Consider the following 13,442-nt stretch of genomic DNA (forward strand, 5'->3'; position numbering starts at 1 on the left):
GCAGCACCTGTTAGACTTACTTTGTAAGAAAGAGGATTTCATATCTGTTATACCAGGTGCTTGTTTTGGACAAATGCGCTCGTACTTCTTATCCTGGCCTCAACTTTTTTTTTTGCCCGCACTTGCCGAAGTTTTAATATTTCACTGTGACATTGCCTCTTGGTGTCACCCTGGATGTGCTCTTAACTCATTTGCTTGAGGTTTCAGCAAAGCAAAACAGACGCACAGACACACACACACACACACACACACACAGCAACCCATGCAGCCATGGCACACACTTGCACTCCACATCTTCCTCACACCCCCGCTTCTTGCCTCCTTGCACTTCACCCCATCTGCAGTGGGCGATTGCGTGCCCCCCTCTCATCCCAGCGCAGCCACACACACTCACACACACACACACACACACACACACACTCAGAAAACCACATTCATCCCACAGTGCACCTGCATCCCACACGTTTCAAACAGTCCCACAATCTCCTCCGTCTACCGGCCCTACAGCGCCCTGGGTTCCTGTAAGGGCGGATCATTGTCATCTTTCTCCCTTTTCTCGTTTCTTTCTTCACCCCCACTTTGGTGACACGCACGTTGTTTATTTTATGACCGAGGACTCAATTTAAATCCCCTTTCTCCATCAGTCACACGCCACACAATGGCGTCCTCCTTATCTACCGGCGTGTCCTTTTTACAACACATCAGGGCACCGTAACGCACCAATAAATTCTACTGTTTCTGTATTTTTACCCACCGGAACCTGCTGTTTAAATTCACCCAGACGGGGGAAAGTGGCGATAGAATTCCCCCCCCCCCCCCCCCCCCCCCCCCCCTTTTTTTTTTTTTTTACAGTTTGCATCGCTGTATGTCTGTGTGACAGTTGTAAACAAAGTAGCTCCTCCCTTACTTTCCTTCTTTTTTCCCCCTCCACGCTTTGTAAGTTTTGTAAGGATTCCTGCAGGAGAGAATAAACAAGCTGATTCTTTTTTTCTCTCTTGTTATTCAGGAGCTTTACAGTACACGGTAACTTTGCCTGCGCAGAGGACAGACGTGTAGGTACACGAGTTGGGGTGACATTGCTGACCGTGTCCAGCGGCCCAATTACCTCTCTCCAAATATGGCACACAAAAGCGGGGGCCAAGTGTATCTGTACACACGGTATCTGTTACTCTCCAATTATTCCTGCATAAGCAGATTGTGTGGAACATCAAACTGGGGATGTGATGGCTCGTGTGCGGGCTGCCTCCAGCAGAGTGCTCTTTCTTTCCTATCATTTGATCTCGTATTGTAATCCCAGGTGCTTTGAATAATTTATAGGATACAGCTTCTCGTTAAACAATAATTTATATGTGTCTATGAGAATTGATTCCACGGGAATGCACATCTAAATAATGAGAGAAACCGCTGCATTTCATCTATAAGGAGGAAGCAGAGGGATGATGATGATAATAATAATAGCAAAACAAAGGCATTTCCACAACACTAGCAGTGATAATAATAATAATGAAAACAATAATAATAACAATGATGATGGTAATAATATTCATGACAATATTTTTTCTTCTTCTTTGCTATTGCTACAAATGAAGTTAAACTAACTTCCTGTAGTGCGGTCGGTTATGCCCGGTAACGTCACACTGCCATGAAGTCTGAGGGAGATGATATGAAAATGCACGCCGCCACTTCCAAAGACCTAAACATCTCATGTGAATTTGGTCATAAAATTGGTGTCCACATTTGGGCTGCGAGGCGCACTGTGTCAGCCAATATACCGCATTCTCCTATTCACATCCACTTATCAATTCACGGGAGAGGACCACACTCATGCATGATAAATTTATTGTTAATGCAAAAGGCTTGTACCGCCCAGTGCTGATGCCCTAAGAGAAATGATGCAACTGATTCCTTTCTGAGGCGGAACAATCAAAATGTTCATCAGAGGAGAAGATGTGGAAGGGCGGGGATGTGTGTGTGTGTGTGTGTGTGTGGCTGAACTAGACCCAGGTCATACACTATCACATAATGTGTTTTCACATTGTAAAGCACCTCATGAAAAGCTTCAGACCCTTAAATGACTGCTTGCATTAATTTATTTTTAGGAATTAGTTTAAAGGAAAATATGATTATTACACTTGGACACATGTGTACACACACACTTTTCCCCATTTTAAAATACTTCCTTACTCTTTTTCTCGCAGGCTCTCAGGATTTGATCATTTTTAAAAAAGACAAACACTTCCTGTGCAGTTTACCTGTTTCAACAACACTGTGGCATGCAAAGCAACCCATGAGAAAAATGCGGCGTTGGTTAAGGTGCAACACTGTCAAGAAAGTTTTATTGGGACCTCTGCAAAGGAGGAGGTTTGCTCACTTTTTTTTACAGGAAGTGCTGGGGACCAATTATCCAGAAGTGTGACACTGTCAGAAGTCTCCAGGTTTCGTCAAGTCTTCTGACACCCTGCCAGTGTTGTTCTCTGGGAAATGGAACTGTTAAGAATTTTTTCTTCTTCTATAAAACGAGCTGGGGAAGAAAAAGAAGGGGAAAAAAAGACTGCATTTGTGAGTAGCCGAAGGGTCTGGATTTAACTTCTCCTGGTCGATACATTTTTAATTATCTTTCTTTTTTTCCTTTTTTCTTCTCGGGGTTTTGTGATAAACATTCTGTGTTTGTTTGGAACCCTTGCCGCTTTTCAGAAAATTCCTACAGTGTCTTGGATCGAAATAACTGACATTAAAACGTGTAAACGTCCCTCATTAGTGACAAGATGGGAGATGTCGCCGCTATCACATGGAAATCAGAAAAATAAGATGATAAAACGTAGATTAGCATTTTAGAAACTGCCCGCATCGAGTGCATCATTCTGCTTCAAAGAAGAAAAAGATAAATGATGATGCCATTAAAAGTGAACTAATTAAGGAATGCTTCTTTTAAAAACTCATTAACTGCACCCTCATTTACATAATGATGCATATTAATTAAGTTTTAATGAATCTGAGCTTCCATCAAGTCTCCTCTCCTTGGCAGTGGAGCCATCTCCACAAATGAATAAACACTTCTCTTAAGTATATTTCTCCCTGCAAATGGGAAATGGGCTTTAAACAATAGCAACAAACAAACAAAAGCCACCAATCTCTGCTCAATAGAAAAATGCACGTGGGCTAATTCAAGGTCAAACTTCAAACAGGAAAATAAAAGCTCCTCTTGGTCAAAACAAATATATATTTAAAAAGAAAAAAAGAAAAGAAGAGAAGCTTTAAACTAATTCTTCCCCGTGTACAAATATTTATTCAGAGAAAAATATTAGCGGCTATTTCAAGTGGCTTTTCTTTTTCTCCTCCAACACCGTGTCTTTATTCAGGGAAAGAGTAGTGACTGGCGATGGGTTGCTGCTTCTAATGAGATGCATTTTAAATTAGAGCGCACCTCTCACATTGCCAGCTGGTGCCTGCTCAGGTGCCTCTGTGTTGTGAATGACGGAATGCAAACACACACCCATCATCATCATCATCTTCACCATCATCCTCCTCTCTCCTCCTCACCCTAACCCCTGAGCAACAAAGAGCCCCTTCGCAACAAGAACCGATTTCTTCACGCCGGTGACTGTGGCTGTTGGGGGGGGGTCATCCGTCGCAGTGAAATAAAAAAAATTTAAAAATCCTTACAGTGCTATAAGAGAAGTTTTTACTTAGAGTCGGACGGAGGCAAATCTCTTTGGAAAATAAAAACGGGGATGAGTTGAGTTCTCGTTTTGTTCGGGGCCATTTCCGGCTTTGACAAGGAAAGTTGCGTCTCATGGCCCTGTTGTGAGACAGTGGTTCTCAGAAACAAAATACTCCCACTGCCAAGTAGAAATGAAAGTCGTAATGCTGTTTCCCTTTTTTTTTTTGTTGCTTTCTGTCTCTTTTTTTAAAAAAATGAGTGAATCCTAGCACGAGTTTGTCAGGGATGAGAAAACCACTGGAAAAGACAGAAGTGTGACGTCTGGACTCCAGATGAACACTGGTTTGTTTGCGTCTCCCCAGCTGGCGCGTGGCAGGCAGGTAAGCAGGGGGGTGGGGGGCGGGCGGGCGGGCGAACACAGGCGCGCTCCGAGCCAGACGAGCTCGGAGGGGTTAAAGGTCATAGCGATCAGATGATTGGAACTACAGAGGGAAAGTGTGTAGCCATGGAGGGAAAATGGGGGAAGCAGATGCCCGTTAATTAGGGGAAATGTGACGGACAAGATTTGATCAGCGAGGGGTACGGCTGCCTCCTGCAGCACGGCAGCTGTTGCGAGGGGGGATGCTGGTGGGGTTGGTGTGTGTGTGTGTGTGTGTGTGTGTGTGTGTGAGTGTGTGTGTGTGTGTGTGTGGGTTCCCGTCCCCACAGGGCACCGCCACACTTCACAGACATGCCAGGAACCGTCCGCAGGCCAATGCAGTGCCCTACGGAGAGAAACTATTTACAGCACAATACAATTCAACTCATTAAACTCCCACATGAAGTTGTATTCGTCAGTGTTGAGGACAAAGTGAAATTTATACATCTGTAGTTTTCCGTTTTTAACGCTGCGCATGAAAACAAATACTTGGGTACACATACACTCAGCTGGCAGACAGAGGAAAACAAAACAGAGATCAATTATTGGAAGACCGCATGCAACAAACTTTTGGAACATTTTATGACTCTAGTCTTTTAAAAAAACAACTTTGTTTAAGACATTTTTTTTTTTTTGCAGCCTAATATTACGCAAGCAAATATGTGGGCTTACCTATCAAACTTTCAGGCAACTGCTAAGTGTGGAGGGCGCGTTATTCAGTCTACCACACACAAATATACAGGAAGCTGGAGTTCGTCATAGTCAGACCTTGATAACCCCAAAATTCTGAAATATGATTCTAGATGCCCACAACGCGCAATCAAATCTTTACCCCGCCGCTCTGAGTCAGACTTTGATAACCACTGACCCAGACATTTGCCGGCAGCGAATCAAAAAAAAAATTCGGCGATTCTTTTTGAAAAACATGAGTATCCCACGCTGCGTCTGTCACTTTTGTCCTTTTGGTTGTGGGAAAAAGAAACGGCGGAGTTTCACTCAGTTGAGTAACTTCCCCGCCACCTCTGTCTGTCTCTGGGAGAGTCTGCCACCTTGTCAGCGCGTGTCTTTTACTTACTCCTTTGTCTGAGAGAGTGTGTGTTTTTTTATATCTACGGTCGTGTCAGGCGTTCATGCCATTTGCCCCCTAGTTTAACGTTAGGGGCAATGCGCATGTGATTAGAAATGACGTGCGACAGCGCTGACAGACGTTACTAATGCACACACAGTCGACGGAGAAAAAAAACGCTTGCTGTAGTTATGGCACAGAGAAGTGTAAAAATAGTTCACCGGAGCGAGGTTAGCTCACGTCTGACTGAGACGTTTGCTTTTTCTTTTCTGTTTTTTAAATAGAAAATGGCTTGAGTAAAATATTACCTGAAAAGTGAAGTTCCAAACTTGCTTCTTTCAAAATTGTCTGACCGGTGGGTCATTGTGGTTTTCATGAGTAGTCTACCCAATTTCTTTTCCGTATTATTGAAACTGAAGTGTTGCTCTTTACTCACATTAACAAAGATCAATCCCAGTTATGAGGCAGATTATCTCTTATTTACACCTTTTAAAGGCCGAGATGAAACTCTAAGACTGTTGCACACTCAGAAATAACTGAAAGTACTCCTCAGACCAAACAAGAGGGTATTTCCAACAAATGTGCTATAACTCTAATAAAAATGTGTGTGTTATGCTCTTTGTGTGTGTGAGAAAGAAAGTCCCACTATGTTTGCACAAGTCAAAAAAAAAAGAAGTCCTCATTTGCTTTAGCATCCCGTATCTTCTTTTGATACACTTTAGATGTTTTTATGTTAAATTTATCATTTCATCGTTACAAGCTGCAGAATATGGCAATGCATAGAGAAAAAAACACTGCCGCCGAGAAGAACACCTTCCCCCCACCCCCGCATCACCACCACCACCAGCAGCACCACCTATTAAAACTTATCTTTCTTTAATCAATTGTTAAATGTCATAGACAATCATCATTTAACACAGTCTTCCTGAGTGATTCTTTTTAATCTGGCTGTAAATAGGGCAGCCCTGTCTATCACTTCGGCTCCTGCCGTACACCAGAGACTTAAGGTGTTTCAACAATAGCTCGCGAAAAAGAAAAATAGGGAAAAAAGAAAAAGCACAAAAAAAAACAAAAAACAAAGAATCACTTTTTTTTTTTTTCTTCTTCTCTCTCTCTCTCTCTCTCTCTCTCTCTCTCTCTCCCTCCCTCCTCATCTCAAATCCCCGCAGAGAACACCAAAGGTATGAAAAGTGAAGAAAGGAGGAAATAAATCCGGGCGATGATGAATAATTTGAATGCAGAAAATGAAGCTGTTTCAGGAGTGAGAGCGAGATACCGCACAAGGAGCAGCCATGGGGAGCGCGCAATTAGGTCACCCAAAATAAAACGCTATCCTTCAGAAAAGTCTTTCTTGGAGTTGTCAAATTCAATATATTTCACTGCCGACAGAATTCTTGATTTGGCTGCGAAGCGAGCGGGGCGAAAGGAAGAGAGTGCAGGCCTGTAAGAGAGAGAGAGAGAGAGAGAGAGAGAGAGGCATAGGACCACGTACACTTCCTAATTCATGTCAAATTGGGGACTTTACATTTAAAGTCAGACAGATTGGACAACAGACAGGGCCGTATTGTCTCTCGCCATGTGTCTGCAATGGCGCCTGGCACTCTCCGAGTTCGTGAGAGCGCGCCCAAGGTGTCTGCTTGCTCCACAGTGGCTGTACATTCGATTTAATGACACTCAAAAAAAAGACGCCGAGGCGCGGAGCAGCGCACGTGGCCGCCTCATGTACCTGAGCGTGGCAACGAAAAACTTTGTGTGGGGAGGGGGGCGGAAAGTTTACAAATCATCAATTGCGGTGACAAAAGTCGACAAACAGCCAGCCAGCCGCCATCTCTCTCTCTCTCTCTCTCTCTCTCTCTCGCCCTCGCTCTTCCCACGATATACCCAACAGGAAGGCAAGGCTTCTCTGGAGAGCACGGTGCGGCAGGTGACAGATATGTCACACCACCCTAAAACCCTGTGGCACAATTATACCTCTGTGGCTCTGAAGGGAGAAGGTGGGAGGGAGGGAGGGAGGGAGGGAGGTGGGTTGTAGGAGATGGGGGGTACAGAGCCAGAGTGAGTGAGTGAGAGGAGAAGTGGAGGGGTGTGTGGCGGGGTTGGTGGCGCTGGCGGATGCTTTACTCCTGGCTTATTCAAAGAGACAGCCCAAGGGATGCCTCTCGCTCTTCTAACAAAGCACTCCTCTTTTTTTTTTTTCTTGAGTATTGCTGGGTGCGCTCCAGTCAAATCCTCTGGGCCCCAGTCCCCCCCCCCCCCCCCCCCAACCATTTGAGGATGCCTCAGAAAACTTTTTTCTCGGGCCTGTTTCAGTGCTGATGTTTCAAATGAATAATCCAGCGCTTCTGCGGCCGCGCGCAGGGTTACTTGGGGAGGGAGGATGGATGGCGGTTTTAATGTCAGACTCACAGCTAAAGGGAGTTTCACTTAATTCCTCGTAGCGAGCTGCACCGCGGCGGTGGCCTGCCCCCGCTGCCTCAAAGTCATTTCGGAAAATCTGTTGATTCTTGATTTTTTTCTTTGACCTAAACTAAGCCGAGGCTATTTCTTTCCCCCTTGCAATGCAAATACAATCTTATATCTCTGTTCCTATACACACACACACACACACACACACACACACACACACACACACACACACACACACACACACACACACACACACACACACACACACACACACACACACACACACAGCTTGTATTAGCTTCTTCTGACATGTGATGACTTGGGAGTGCCTAATATGGGCCCACGGCTTTAACAATGCATGAGTGAGGGAAAGAGAGAGGGGACGTGCTCGTACTCCAACTAGGTCAAACTGTCTAAGGAACAAAACAGAACAGACCTCAAGTTTGCGGAAATCATCACAGGAAAAACAAACTTGTCACTCGCTTGACACCCCTGACTGTTTCGCTTTCCGAAGCAGAGAGCGGTAATAATAATAATAATAATAATAGTAAAAATAAAAAAAAGAGAGGAGGAGAATCTCCATTGCAAATTAGCCTCAATGGTTGTGAAGTCCCCCCCCCCCGTTTGAAATGCATATCAAAAAGCCAGCCAAAGCCACAACTTACCTTGTCGTTGACATCGGGGGACAGGAGAAGAAAAGGCGCCTCTCTCTGCGAGAGCTGGGTTTCGATTGTATACACAAGCCCCACAAAGGGAGATAAACCAGAGGCACACATTCATAAAATATACATTTGCTTCTTTGTCTTTCATTAAGATCTTCAACAAATAGTGCTGATGCAAGGAGGGCAAAAAAAGAGAGGAAGGTTACCGGGTGTTTGAAAAGATGGAATTGCAGCGACAAGACTTAACACCCCCCCCCCCCCCCCCCCCCCCCCCCCACCCCCCCATCTCACTGTACTTCCTTCGTGAGTTACTGTTAATCGTGAACTGTGGATTCATTTACAGTGAAAGGCATTTTTCTTTCCAGCTCTGATTCTCTCACTTCACTCTCACAGAGCAGATGACTTTGGGTGTGTACCTTTGGCGAACTCACCTAAAAATGTCGCATTTCCTCACGGCTCCCCACCGCAGTGTTCGACAGACACCTGCGTTGCGCCGCTGACTTTGTCATTATCTTGCAATACACGCTTGATTGTGAGACATCGCCCGTTTCCTGGTGGTTTATCAGCACCTGTTGACTGAATGTCTTCCTCGGGAGGAGGAAGAGTCACTACCCGGCAAACCATGTGGGGCATCTCCTCCTCACCTTTTTTTGTGTCCATGCCTGCATCCAAGAGCATGCGACGACTATGTGTGCGTGTGTGTGTGTGTGTGTGGGTGTGTGTGTTTGCGCGCGTGTGTGTGTTTTTAGGTGTGTGTGCATGATTGCCGGTTCAGGAGAGAGTGGCGGGAGTTACAGCGCCCCCCCCCACTCCCCAAGGTCATGTCCAAGGAGAGTCAAGCCAATTACTATGCAGATCAGAGCTGATGGCGTTTAAGGGGATTGCTCCGATGCAATCACATTAGCTGGCCAGAGAGGAATCTCCGGGCTGACCCCAATCACAGGGGGCTACGGCGGCGGGGTCGGCCCGGATGGAGGACTGCCGCCCATGTTTTCCTTTCACAAAACACTTTTTTCCTTATCTCGAGCAGGCACGTGATTACCAAGCCAAACAACCCCCCCCCCCCCCCCCCCCCCCACCCCGGGCTCCCTACAGGCGTGCACTTGCATATATACCGTATATGTATTTTTTTTTTACGAATGCATACGGATTGCAACACATACAGTACACGGTGTGGGAGTGGGAGGCCATTTTGGGTGAAAAACAACAATGTTCACAGTTGACCACAGCTACTTGCAGACCTTTTTTTTACTGCATTCACGCTTTGCTCCTCTCTTTCTCTCCCACGTCTTCCAGGTAAAACGCCTGTCTGTGATCCGCCGCGGTCTCGGGGGGGGGCAGATTGCAATTTACTCTCTCCCCGTGGGTGAGGCGTGTGTGTCCAGGTTGTAAATATGCCTCCTCTATATCTCCCTCTCTCTTTCTTTTTTTTCTTCCTTTTTCTCCCTCTGTTGCACCCTCGCGCTCATCCGTCAGTAGTCTCCCCGTCGCCCGTATGGCCAGTAATGAGACTGAGTTTGATCAGGTCGCCTCGGTGTTCCTGGAAAGATCTCACTTGAGCCACTGGCCCGTAATGGAATCTGCATCTAATGCATACATAAATCACACCTCTTTCAGGACATTTTCATATGCATAATGTCTCTCAGCCCCCCCCCCCCCCCCCCCCTCCTCTCCTTCTCATTCCTCTTTCTCTCTCTTTCCACCCAATGAGCTTTGTATGGAAAGATGGGGGGGGGGGGGGGGGGGGGGGGGGGGGGGGGGGGGGGCGAGATAGAGGAAGAGAGAGGTGAAGAGTTCTTTTTTTTTTTTAAAGAAAGAGAGAGAACCGTGTGTAATACTGCCCTGTCTATTGTGCTGACAAGACTGGCTGAGTGGTGAGATGATGCTAAGATTGGGGAGGATCTTCTTCTTTAGGTGGCAGCTCGACATCTGTTCTCACTGTCTGTATCCTGTGTGAATGTGTGTGTGTGTGTGTGTGTGTGTGTGTGTGTGTGTGTGCGAAAGCCAGAGAGAGAGGAAGACAGCAAGAATAAATAATAATGGCTGAGAAGCGCAGAGAAATTTTGTCAATTCTGCACATTGGCTCGGACTTTGGGTGGATTTGAGAAGGGACAGTCGCTGTGGCCTCCCTCTCCCTCTTTCTACTTCTCTCGTTCCACCACTCTCTTGCGCTCTCCTCCGGGGCTTTGTTATGTTAATGCGGACGGATGTGGCAGATTCGCGGTGATTTTTCATCTGCCGGTGACGAGAGATAAAAGGCGAGTGACGAGGTGTCGTGAGCGTCCTCACTGTTCGCCTCTCGGTCACTAACAAGCATCTGCATTGTACCTCCGCCATTCTTCCGCGTGCCCCATTTGCATCTGCGCGCCTCCTCTTCATCCTGCCCCCTAAAAGTTGATGCCTTCTCGTTAGGGCCACGTAGGTGTGAGATTAAAATGTTGGCCACGCGTATGTGTGGCCAACGTGTGTATGTGTGTGTGCACGCACGTCAACATGTGCAGGACATATGTGCATCTGTGCGTGCTGCAAAGGAGATATTACCATACAGCGTCTGTGCGAGTGTATGATATTTATTTATCTGAGTGCCTAAGTATGTGGCACTTTTCCCCTAGTAGGAGCTCTGCATCTCTTTAGATGATACAAGCTGCCATATCAGCACAGGCTAACCCATTCTTAATCACATTTGCATTTTTATTTTGAGATATTCCTCAAACGTTTGCATTATTGAGGATTTATGATGAGCTCGCCGCCTGATCCTCCATCAACTTCACTCATAAAGAAGGTTCTCCATAACTCATAGGCGAGCGGAATATGCTGTCCCCCTGAAGTAATTAGATAGCAGAATTCTGATATGGAAAGTTTGAATAAATCACTTTGTTTATGAGTGCTGAGGCCTTGAGAACGGGGAAGTCAGAAAGGAGAACCTGTTCACAAAAAAAAATCTAGTGTGAAATTTTGTTCCGGCGCTGTTGAAGTGTACAGTTTGATTTCAAGACATCAATTACCAGAACATTCTGGTTTAATACACCATGGTCTGATTTTTTTTTAGTTGAAGCCATTGTCTCTGATGTGATCGCAATTTACTCACTGAAGTACGTAATTGATGATGCCTGGGAAAAAAACACAACAAAATCAAAGCGTTCGACTCAAATGATCCAAACCATGTTGTTGTTGTTGTTTTTTGAAGAAAAAGAGTAAAGTGCAGATAAATTGTCTAAAAATGTCATTTTGTGCATATGCCATTACCTCAGGTACAATAGGTCAAAGTTGAACCTAGGGGCTTGCTGGGTCAACGAGCACATTACAGCGGTTCTGTCACATCTAAAGTACACAGCACAGTGACAAAAACTTGCTCAATAAGCCGCGTTTCATTAGTCCCCTCACCCGACAAGCCTCCCTCCGAATATGACTTCATACCCTTCATGGAAATTCAAGGAAACGTAGCCTCATTTCCAGGTAATCGTATTTCAAGAACCAATTAAGAACCAGAGTTAAAGGACAACTTAACTTTCAACGACTTAATGTACATTTTAAATAACGACTCAGGGAGAAACAGTGTCACACACAGCCAGAGTGGTCTGTGCGATAACACTGTGATAATAATAGCTCTCAGGGCTAATAGTTGCCTATTTAGCCAAGAATAAAAAAAAAAACCCCTGATATTTTCCCCTAACCAATCGTCATCTTCTGGCCTAAACCTTACCCAATCAGAGACTGCTTCTCTAGTACGGTTCGTAAATGTTTTGGTTTTCTAAGCCCCTGCGCGTTCCTAAGACTCTATATTAATATATATTATACTAATACGTTTCTAATACTAGTCACCTTTGCTGAATTTATGTCGGACAGCCACACTAGGCCCAATCTGGAATTTTGGAACCCCTAAATTTGAGATATTTTTGGAAATGCTGCTGGCCCTTTCGGTCACGGTTCCACCTTGTCGCTGCTCAAATGCTGTTTCCCCGTTCACAGTTTTGTACGGGAGCGGGATATTAGTCATGAACAGAGAATATTTCTGATGCAAAGCTAAAAAAGTTTCTCTGGACGGAAATATATATATATTTCTTTAAATGAAAATGTACTATTGTGGATGTACAGTAGCCTTTTAAAAATAGTCAATAGTCCAAAATGGACTGGCCACATTTTGAACTGCTATTTAAAAAAAGCTATTTTGGCTCACGTGCATTTGTTAACTGTACAATACAGAACTGATTTTAAAATTCTATTATTTGTTAATAAAGCTTTATTTTTCTAGCTCAACAATATATTACAGATCTACCGATTCCATTTTTTTCTGTCCCAAGGTCACTTAGGCTTCTCTTCTGTCTTTCTTCTTTCCCACATTAGGGTCCTGTCACACTTGATCATTTTAAATCCAATTCAAAGTCCTACCTTAAAAAAGAAATCTTGCTTTTAATTCAACCAGTTCATTGTTTTGTGAATATCAATGATATGTTATTTATTATTTTATCTTACTTTTGATGTACTTGACTGTATCTTAATCTGTCTGTTTACTCTTAAACCATTGAGCTCACTTACATTGATTTTGATTCTACGATTCTCATTCCTTTCGTTTTCACTCCGATTGGCTTTTTTTTGTCATTTGCTGTTATTGATAAAGCATTTAGGGTCGACTCCTGTTGTTGTTACAGTAAGTTTGCTATGTAAATACGTGTGGCTGGACTTGACACAATGAGATTTTAAATTTGCTATTCCACATTGGTTTAAGTGAGGAGTTGAATGTATCACATTGACAACAGTGTTTGCTTTAAAACCTTGTAGTGAAAATCGGCCTTTTACCAGTGAGGAAAAACTGACAGACAACAAGCGTGTGTCCTAACATTTCCCCTGATGGCTGTGCTGGCAGTGTATAAATGATGTGTGGTAGAAAAAGCACTGTGCATATAAGCGCTGAATGAATGTGTGAATGGGACTTGCACTTGTAAAGCGCTTTGGGTTGTTGATAAGACTAGAAAAACATTGTATAATACAATCCATTAATACACAAAGAGCTTTTTTGTTGCAAACTTGGTTTCAAGTTTCTGTGTAGAAGCCCAGTATATTTACTATTTGGAAAAGTAGTTGCTCTTCACAGTTCGGGACAACGACCCGTATCAGGTGAAATTGTCTAATTCTCTGTCTCTCTTCTTCGACTAAAACTCAAATCATGCTCACTCCAATGCAAAATGAGAGTTTTTGGCAAACCTATGAGAAACGAAAAACCAGCAGAGT

At 44.4% G+C, this 13,442-nt stretch overlaps 1 long non-coding RNA gene across 1 annotated transcript in view; it reads right to left on the bottom strand.

Moving 5' to 3' along the window:
- Window positions 1-8,454, bottom strand: part of LOC118290190 — a 28,460-nt gene extending 20,006 nt beyond the window's left edge. The window contains exon 1 of the long non-coding RNA XR_004786364.2: window positions 8,217-8,454. This is a non-coding gene — a long non-coding RNA (uncharacterized LOC118290190). The remainder of the gene's footprint in view (window positions 1-8,216) is intronic.
- Between the last annotated feature and the right edge of the window lie 4,988 nt (window positions 8,455-13,442).

This window comes from Scophthalmus maximus, chromosome 18 (assembly GCF_022379125.1).
Source record: "Scophthalmus maximus strain ysfricsl-2021 chromosome 18, ASM2237912v1, whole genome shotgun sequence".
Lineage (NCBI taxonomy): Eukaryota > Metazoa > Chordata > Actinopteri > Pleuronectiformes > Scophthalmidae > Scophthalmus > Scophthalmus maximus.